The 9,725-nt window shown below is 44.3% G+C and overlaps 1 pseudogene; it reads left to right on the top strand.

Annotated features, from left to right (window-relative positions):
* The first annotated feature begins 6,487 nt into the window (after positions 1–6,487).
* LOC136385520 (small ribosomal subunit protein uS5 pseudogene) lies at positions 6,488–7,914 on the top strand (annotated as a pseudogene).
* The last annotated feature ends 1,811 nt before the right edge of the window (positions 7,915–9,725 follow it).

Below are 9,725 nucleotides of genomic sequence, written 5' to 3'. Positions count from 1 at the left end.
AAATATTAAATAATACCTGACCAAAAAGCAATAAAACTAAATAAAAAAAACAACAAACAAAAAGAAAAAAAAAAGAAAAGGAAACAAAAAAAACCCCAAAAAAGAGCCTGACCTGTGGTGGCGCAGTGGATAAAGCGTCGACCTGGAAATGCTGAGGTCGTAGGTTCGAAACCCTGGGCTTGCCTGGTCAAGGCACATAAGGAGTTGATGCTTCCTGCTCCTCCCCCCTTCTCTCTCTCTCTCTCTCTCCTTTTCTCTCTCCTTTCTAAATGAAAAAATAAAAATAAAAAAAAAACCCAAAAAAGAATAAAACAAACAAACAAAAAAAAAAACCCCAATAAAACTGTTATTTAAGATATTTCCATAATGCTTCTTGACTGGCGTCCTCACTTGCAAGGTTTTCCACCTATGGACAGAGTGAACATGACTACGGGCGCTTAGAATACGACGCTGTTGCGCAGATGGACGTTAATAAAGAGTAAGGAATGTAAACTTGTGATTTCTACATTGGGCGGCTGCCCAGGTGCCCACCTTAGAAAGAACCCTTGATTACAAGTGCCATTTTAACAACCAGTTCCCTGAACTCAACAAAAAAATTAGGTAGCATTTCTGCCAAACTAGTACGAACAGGCTGAATCCCACCACTGGCTTTGAGCAATAGAACTGGAATGACTGTCCGTCAGCGCCCCTATCGTCACCTGGGCCTCTCTCCAACCCCGTGCTTTCCTGCCCCACTCCTAACACACACACACATGTCCTATGTGGCGTCAGGAAAGACAGATATTTTCAGTCCTGCATTGGGAACTTTTCCCTACCTTTCTACAGAAGAAAATAAATCTGTCCCCAGACAACATAATTTTTGATTAAGTCTGTATGTTATATGGCCTGCAACGGCCCCCCCTCTTCCATTCCCCCTAAGCAGATGACAGGTAGCCCTTGGTCTGAGGTTGGTAGCACCCATGAAGGACCTTTGCTGGTTTTGTGAGCTTTCACATCTTAGGAAAGGGAGCTTCTTGAGAAAGGCTCTATGTTTCCTTCTGCACATGGCTCTTTCCCTTCCGCACTGTCCTTGGAGATGTATTCGGTGCTGAGCCACACGCATTGGCCAGGCTGCCAGCCGCATGGGAGGCTGGTTATTAGTGTCCCTGATGGGCAGGAAGGCAGCCTCCTTCGTTCTGAGCAACTTGCCTTCTTGCAGAGTGCCAGTTCTCTAGATGCTAGAAGGGGACTCACTGGGTGGGAGCACATGTGCACCCCAGGTTCCGGGCATGGGGGAATCACTTTCCAAGCTGCTGTCCCATATGATACTCCTACTGCCACTCTATAGACATTCATTTCTGTTTCTCCACATCTTTGCCAAAACTTGTATTTAGTACTTTTTCCTAGCACTTAGTATTTTCTGTCAATATGAGGGGTGTGAAGTTGTTATGCTTTGCTGGGCTTTTAAGTGGCATTCTCCAAGTACTGATAATATTGAGCTTCTTTGTGTTTCCTCTCCTGTGAATGTCTGATCAAGGCTTTGCCAATTTTGTTATCTAAGTTGTCTTTTCCTTACTATTTGAGGGATTCTTTTTTTTTTTTTTTGTATTTTTCTGAAGTTGGAAATGGGGAGGCAGTCAGACAGATTCCTGCATGCACCCGACTGGGATCCACCCAGCATGCCCACCAGGGGGCAGTGCTCTGCCCTTCATCTGGGGCCACGCTCTGTTGCAACCAGAGCCATTCTAGCACCTGGCAGAGGCCATGGAGCCATCCTCAGCACCCTGGCCAACTTTGCTCCAATGAAGCCTTGGCTGTGGGAGGGGAAGTGAGAGACAGAGAAGAAGGAGAGGGGGAGGGGTGGAGAAGCAGATAGGTGCTTCTCCTGTGTGCCCTGGACGGGAATCGAACCCAGGACTCCTACACGCCAGGCCGATGCTCTACCACTGAGCCAACCGGCCAGGGCCGAGAGATTCTTTATATTTTTTTAAAATTGAGTTTAGAGGCCTGACCTGTGGTGGCGCAGTGGATAAAGCGTCAACCTGGAAACGCTGAGGTTGCTGGTTCAAAACCCTGGGCTTGCCTGGTCAAGGCACAAATGGGAGTTGATGCTTCCTGCTCCTTCCCCCCCCTCCCTCCCCTCTCTATAATGAATTAAAAAAAATTGAGTTGAGAGAGAGAGAGAGAGAGAGAGAGAGAGAGAGAGAGAGAGGAACATCAGTTCGTTGTTCCACTTATTTAAGCATTGATTCTTGTATGTGCCCTGAATGAGGATCGAACCTGAAACCTTGCCATATCAGGACAATGCTCTAACCAAGTGAGCATCCCAGCCAGGCTAAAGGATTTTTTTAAAAATTGACTTTAGAGAGAGAGAAGAGGGAAGCAGCAACTCATAGTAGTTGCTTCTTGTGTGTGCCTTGACCTGGCAAGCCTGGGGTTTCAAACTGGCGACCTAGAACCTCAGCATTCCAGGTCAACGCTTTATCCACTGCGCCACTACAGGTCTGGCATTCTTTTAAAAAAATTAATTAATTAAAATTTTTGTATTTATTGATTTAGCGAGAGAGGAAGGGAGGGAGAGAGACAGAGAGACAGGAACATCCAGCTGCTCCTGTGTGTGCACTGACTGAGGATTGGACTGGCAGCCTGTGTGCTGTGGGACGATGTTTCAACAAACTGAGCTGTTTGGCCAGGGCTTTTAATTTACTTATTAATTTTAGAGAGAGAGGAAGGGAGAGACAGACAGACAGACAGACACATCCATCTGCTCCTGTATATGCCCTGACCAGGAATTGAACCCGCAACCTTTGTGTATTGGGACGATGCTCTAACGAACTGAGCTATCTATCCAGTCAGGGTTGGAGGGATTCTTTATATACTCTATTTTTTTTTAATTTATTTTTATTTTTATTTTTTTTAGAGAGGAGAGGGAGAGACAGAGAGAGAGAAGGGGGGAGGAGCTGGAAGCGTCAACTCCCATATGTGCCTTGACCAGGCAAGCCCAGGGTTTCGAACCGGCGACCTCAGCACTTCCAGTTCGACGCTTTATCCCACTGTGCCACCTCAGGTCAGGCCTTTATATACTCTAGATACCAGTCCTGGGTCTGTTATGCCTTCTCCCTGTTCATTACTTGTCTTCTCAGTTTGTTTATAGCATCATTAGATGAACACATCTTAATCTGAATATAATTACATTTATCAATCTTCTCTTTTATGGTTTGTCATTTTTTTACTTGTTTAAGAAATCCTCCCGTCTGACCTGTGGTAGCACAGTGGATAAAGCGTCGACCTGGAAACACTGAGGTCGCTGGTTCGAAACCCTGAGCTCACCTGGTCAAGGCACATATGGGAGTTGATGCTTCCTGCTCCTCCCCTCCTTCTCTCTCTCTCTCTCCTCTCTAAAATGAATGAATAAAATAAAATAATAAAAGAAATCCTCCCCTATCCAAGAGCATAGAGATTGCCTCATGTGACTTTTTTCTAAATATGTTTATAAGTTTTCATATTCAGGTCCTTTAATCCATCTAGAATGGGTTTGTTTATGGATGGTGTGTGGTACGAATAATGTTTGATATTTTTCCACGTGGGTGTCTATTGTCCTCATCCTATTAGTCAGCCCATCACAGATGTATGGTGAAGCCTTGGTCATATGCCACGTTGCATGGCTATGTGACATGGCTGTCTCTTCTGTATGTTGGGTTCATTTACCTACCATGTTGCACTTACTAGAGCTTTAAAGCAAATCTTCATATTTGGGAGTTTCTTCTTTTTTCTTCTCTTTCTCCTTTTCCTCCTCCTTGCACTCCCCCTTCATTTTTTGCTACTTTTTATCCTCCTCATCTTTCAGTTATCCCACTTGTTCTAGGATCTTTAGTTTTCTTTAGAAGTTTAGGAAACAGATTATCAAGTTTCAGGAAAAAGTCTGGTGGAATTTTTTTTTTTTTAATTTTGACTCATTTTGGAGACCAGCCATCTCTAAAATATTGAGTTTCTCCATGTATGAGCACAGCATATTTCTCTATTTATTAAGATTTTTTCTGCTCTGGTTGGTTTGCTCAGTGGAAAGAATGTTGGGCCGGCGTGTGGACGTCCTGGGTTTGATCCCCAGTCAGGACACACATGAGGAATGACCATCTGCTTCTCCACCCTTCCCCCTCTCCCTTTTCTTTCTCTCTTCCCTTCTCGCAGCCAATGGTTCAGAGAGTTGCTGGTGGATACCTATCAGGGGCACATGCAGGAGGGAGTCTATCTACCCTCCTCTCACTTAAAAAAGAGAGAAAAAAAGAGGAAAGGGAAGGGAAGGGAAGAGAAGGGAAGGGAAGGGAAGGGAAGGGAAGGGCAGGGCCTGACCAGGCGGTGGCGCAGTGGATAGAGTGTCGGACTGGGATGCAGAGGACCCAGGTTCGAGATCCCAAGGTCGCCAGCTTGAGCGCAGGCTTATCTGGTTTGAGCGCAGGCTCATCTGGTTTGAGCAAGGCTCACCAGCTTGAGCCCAAAGTCGCTGGCTCGAGCAAGGGGTCACTCGGTCTGCTGTAGCCGCACGGTCAAGGCACATATGAGAAATCAATCAATGAACAACTAAGGAACCGCAATGAAGAATTGATGTTTCTCATCTCTCTCCCTTCCTGTCTGTCTGTCCCTCTCTCTGACGCTCTCTACCTCTGCCACAAAAAAAAGAAGAAAGAAAGAAAATCCTTTCTTTTTTTTTTTTATAGATATGTCTTTAATATTTAGACTCAGAGTGATTAGCTTGCACATCATTTGTTAGATTTATTACTAGAGGCTTGCTTTTTTCTGCCATTATAAATTCATATTCTGGTTGTGTTGCTGGTATACAGAAACACAATTGATTTGTGTATGGATTTTGTATCAAACAACCTTGTAAACTCTTGTATTAAGTCTAACAAGTCTTTTTGAAATTCCTTTTTTTGTGACAGAGACAGAGAGAGAGAGAGACAGAGAGAGGGACAGATAGGGACAGACAGACAGGAAGGGAGAGAGATGAGAAGCATCAATTCTTCGTTGTAGCTCCTTAGTTGTTCAGTAATTGCTTTCTCATATGTGCCTTGACCGGGGGGCTCCAGCAGAGAGAGTGACCCCTTGCTCAAGCCAGTGACCTTTGGGCTCAAGCCAGCAACCATGGGGTCATGTCTATGATCCCATGCTCAAGCCAGTGATCCTGTGCTCAAGCTGGTGAGCCTGCGTTCAACCCAGCAACCTTGGGGTTTCAAACCTGAGTCCTCTGCATCCTAGTCCAATGCTCTATCCACTTCCTGGATTTCCTTTGTGGATTTTTTTTGGTTTTCTACTTATATCATCATGCCACCTGCCAGTAATGACTATTTTGTTTCTTTTTTCCAGCCCTTTTGAATACAGTTTCTTTTTCTTGATTTACTTCCCTGGACAGTACACCACTGAATGGAAGCAAAGAGAATGTTTTCAATGTTTCATTATTAAATACAATGTTTGTAGGGGGTGTTCGGTAGGTACCTTTTATGACATTAAGGAAATTCCCTTCTAGTCCTAGTTTGCTATATACTGAATTTTATCAAATGCTTTTCCTGAATGCATTATTGAGATGATGACAAGATTTTCCTTCTCTCATCTGTTAATGTGATAAATTACGTTAATTGATTTTCTAATGTGAAACCACCCTGGCATTTTCTGGGCTAAACTCAACTTTGTCATGGTGTATTTTATTTATATACAGTTTTGGGGAGATTTTTTAGCCTTGTATGAACCTTGTTGGGTTTTGGTATCAAGACATCATAAAATGCACTGGGGAAGCATTTCATTTTTCCATTCCCCGGAACAATTATTTTTTTTTCAGAGACAGAGAGAATTTCAGAGAGAGGGATAGATAGGGACAGACAGACAGGAACGGAGAGAGATGAGAAGCATCAATCATTAGTTTTTTGTTGTGACACCTTAGTTGTTCATTGACCGCCCTCTCATATGTGCCTTGACCGTGGGCCTTCAGCAGACCGAGTAACCCCTTGCGCGAGCCATCGACCTTGGGTCCAAGCTGGTGAGCCTTGCTCAAACCAGATGAGCCTGTGCTCAAGCTGGCGACCTCGGGGTCTCGAACCTGGGTCCTCCGCAACCCGGTCCGACGCTCTACCCACTGCCACCTGGTCAGGCTCCCCAGAACAATTTAAGAGAGGAGTTATCAGTTCCTTGAAGGTTTGATAGACTTCATCTGGAGAACTATCTAGGCCTTCCTTATCCATGCAGCTTCCTACCCTTCTATTCATACATTTTACTTTAAAGATTTTATTCATTATAGAGAGGGGAGAGAGAGAGAGAAGGGGGAGGAGCAGAAAGCATCAACTCCCATATGTGCCTTGACCAGGCAAGCCCAGAGTTTTGAACCGGCAACCTCAGCGTTTCCAGGTTGACACTTTATCCACTGCACCACCACAGGTCAGGCATCTATTAATACATTTTAAACTACTGATCCAATTTATTTAATAAATCATGGGACTGTTCTGGTTTTATTTTTCTTCTTGAGTCAATTTTTTATTGTGGTATAATATACATAACATAAAGTTTATGACCTTAACCATTTTAAGTCTACAGTTCAATTGTGTTAAGTACACTTCTATTATTGGTCTCCAAAACTTTTTCAACATCTTGCAAAGCTGATCTTCTTTTCTGAGGAAACACCAAATGGAGAATGATGCTAGTGCTGCAGGAGGGCCCAGAGGCCCCGGGGTCCTGGAGTGGGAGGCCACGGCAGCTTCGGTGGAGGATTTGGCAGTGACATCTGGGGCCGAGGTCATGGCTGGAGTCAGGGTCAGGGCTAAGGCCAAGGAGCTCATGGAGGCAAAGCCAAAGACAAGGAGTCGATCCCCACCACCAAGCTGGGCCGCCTGGTCGAGGACATGAAAATCAAGTCCCCAAGGAGATCTATTTCTTTTCCCTGCCCGTCAAGGAATTTGAGATCATTGACTTTTTCCTGGGGGCATCCCTCAAGGATGAGGGTTTGAAGATTATACTCATGCAAAAGCAGATGCACACTGGCCAGAGGACCAGGTTCATGACATTTGTCACCCCACTGACGTATTGGTCTTGGTGTTAAGTGCTCAAAGGAAGTAGCCACTGCCATCCATGGGGCCATCATCCTGGCCAAGCTCTCTATTGTCCCTCTGCGGTGAGGCTACTGGTCCCCCAGTAGCCCCACACCATCCTCTGCAAGGTGACCAGCCTTCGTAGCTCTGTGCTGGTGCGCCTCACCCCTGCCCCCAGGGCCACTGGCGTCCTCCCAGTCCCTGTGCCCAGAAGCTGCTGCTGATGGCTGGATGACTGGGATCAACAACTTCTACACCTCAGCCAAGGGCTGCACTGCCATGTTGGCAACTTCGCCAAGGCCACCTTTGATGCCATCTCTAAGACCAACAGTTCTCTCACCCCTGACGTCTGAAAATAGACTGTGTTCAGTAAGTCCCCTCATCAAGAATTCACTGCTCATCTTGTAAAGACCCACACCATAGTTTCTGTGCAGATGGCCCAGGCTCCAGCTGTGGCCACCACATAATTATATTTAAGAAAAATAAAGTAAACTAAGCCTAAAAATAAATCTTGCAAAACTGAAACTATACCCATTAAACAACTCTTCTTTCCCTTTCATGCCATTCTCTGGCACCTACTCTTCTACTTTCTTTTTGAGAGAGAGAGAGAGAGAGAGAGAGAGAGAGAGAGATGGTGGGACAGACAGGGACAGCTAAACCGAAAGGGGGAGAGATGAGAAGCATCAACTCAGAGATACGGCAGGCACCTCAGTTGTTCATTGATTAGGTACAGTACTTCTTTTACGTACCTTGTCTGGGGTGCTCCAGCTGAGCCAGTGACCCCTTGCTCAAGTCAGTGACCTTTGGGCTCAAGCCAGCGACCATGGGGTCATGTCTATGATCCCACGTTGAAGCTGGAGACCTCGCACTCAAGCTGGTGAGCCTGCGCTCAAGCTGGATGAGCCCGTGCTCAAGCCAGTGACCTCGGGGTTTCGAATCTGGATATTCAGCATCCCAGGCTGATGCTCTATCCATGCAACACTGCCTGGTCAGGCCTTCTACTTTCTATTTCTATGAATTTGACTACTTTATTATTATTTTTTGTGCGTGCACGAGAGAGAGACAGAGAGAAAGAGAGACAGAGAGGGACAGATAGGGACAGTCAGGAAGGGAGAGAGATGAGAAGCATCAATTCTTCATTGTGGCACGTTAGATGTTCATTGATTGCTTTCTCATATGTGCCTTGACCAGGAGGCTACAGCAGACTGAGTGACCCCTTGCTTAAGCCAGCGACCCTGGGCTTCAAGACAGCGATCTTTGTGCTCAAGCCAGTGACCATGGGGCCATGTCTAGGATTCCATGCTTAAGGTGGTGATTCCACGCTCAAGCCAAATGAGCCCATGCTCAAATCAGCGACCTGAGTGTTTCAAACCTGGGTCCTCAGTGTCCCAGGCTGATGTTCTATCCACTGTGCCACCGCCTAGTCAGGCTCTGCTCTAGTTCTGATATTCTTCCTTCTACTTTCTTTAGGTTTTTTCTATTGTGATTTTTCTAACTTCCTGAGTTGGCGCTCATCTTATTCGTTATAAGGCTATACATTTCCTTCTAAGTACTGCTTGAGCTACATCCCTTATGTTTTCATATGCAGTTTCTTTCATTGTTGTTCAGTTCTCTCTCTAGATTTCTATTATAAATCTTCTTGGAACAATCATTTGGAAGTGTATTTTAAAATTTGAATTTGTGACAAATATATGGTGACAGAAAATGATTTGACTTTGGGTGATGGGCAGACAACACAATCAACAGTTCAAATGCTATAGAGATGTTTACCTGAAACCTATGTACTCTTATAGATCAGTGTCACCCTATTAAATTTAATTTCCAAATAAAAAAAATTACCATAAAAATTTAAATTTGTAAATTTAAATTTTCAAACTTTGGGAGAAATTAATGTTAGTTCTATTATCAATTTATGATTTTATTCTATCACAGCTTGGAAAAATGATCTGTACAATAGCAATTCTTTTAGTATTTGTTGAGATTTGTTTTCTGGCTTAGGATATAAGTTATAAAATATGTTCGAGGTGAACTCGATAAGAATGTGTAGTTGCTAGTTTTGGAATGCCCATTAATCAAGCTTGTTTATTTTTTCCCTATACTCTTACTAGTTTTGTTTGCTTGAGCTGCCAATTGTAGTGAAAGGTGGTATAATTTATTGTGGTGAACTTACTGATTTTTAAATTTTTCCTTTTATTGCTTGTTTTGTTTGATATCCATCTGAGGCTTTGTCATTAGACAGTTGCACACACGTTCAGAATGGTTAATGCTGCAAATGAATTATTTCTTTTATCATTATGCAGCAACCTCTTTAATTCCTAAAGAGGATTTGTACCCTGAGGTCTACTTTGCTTAATATTAGTTTCTCTTAACTTACTTCCTTTTATTTATTTTTATTTTTTGACAGAGACAGAGAGAGAGAGTCAGAGAGAGGGACAGACAAGGACAGACAGACAGGGAGAGAGAGGAGAAGCATCAATTCTTCGTTGTGGCACCTTAGTTGTTCGTTGACTGCTTTTTTGTATGTGCCTTGACCTGAGGGCTACAGCAGAGCGAGTGACTACTTGCGCAAGCCAGCAACCTTGGGTTCAAGCCAGCAATCTTGGGCTCAAGCCAGCAACCTTGGGCTTCAAGCGAGCAAACTTTGGGCTCAAGCTGGTGAGCCCATGCTCAAGCCGT

The sequence above is a fragment of the Saccopteryx leptura genome, chromosome X (assembly GCF_036850995.1).
Source record: "Saccopteryx leptura isolate mSacLep1 chromosome X, mSacLep1_pri_phased_curated, whole genome shotgun sequence".
Classification (NCBI taxonomy): Eukaryota; Metazoa; Chordata; class Mammalia; order Chiroptera; family Emballonuridae; genus Saccopteryx; species Saccopteryx leptura.
This window is presented reverse-complemented; position numbering and strand designations above follow the sequence as displayed.